The 315-nt window shown below is 34.9% G+C and overlaps 1 pseudogene; it reads left to right on the forward strand.

The window, feature by feature from the left end:
* Positions 1–315, forward strand: part of LOC119585160 — an 82,513-nt pseudogene that overhangs the window by 67,519 nt on the left and 14,679 nt on the right.

Consider the following 315-nt stretch of genomic DNA (forward strand, 5'->3'; position numbering starts at 1 on the left):
TTGATATATACCCTTATATATGCATGTATGTCTTTATTTTTTTAAATGTTTTTTTCATATCAAGTTGCTTTTTCATCACCGTCACTTTTCTCCATTTTCCATAATTTTCGTGAAACGCGTGCCAGCTGCTGCCTAGCTTCTGGCGGTGTCACGTACGTCCCTCAGCAAACAAGTTCTTAATGTGTTATCGGTTTTCGGGAAGATTTTTAAGATGATAGATTCGGGCAAAATGTTTAAAGAAAATTTTTGGAATAATAATATTGTTTTTGGCGATTCACTTTCTTGTAAAGCACTAAAATACTGCCTTGCTGGTTC

The sequence above is a fragment of the Penaeus monodon genome, chromosome 19 (genome assembly GCF_015228065.2).
Source record: "Penaeus monodon isolate SGIC_2016 chromosome 19, NSTDA_Pmon_1, whole genome shotgun sequence".
In the NCBI taxonomy this organism is placed as follows: domain Eukaryota; kingdom Metazoa; phylum Arthropoda; class Malacostraca; order Decapoda; family Penaeidae; genus Penaeus; species Penaeus monodon.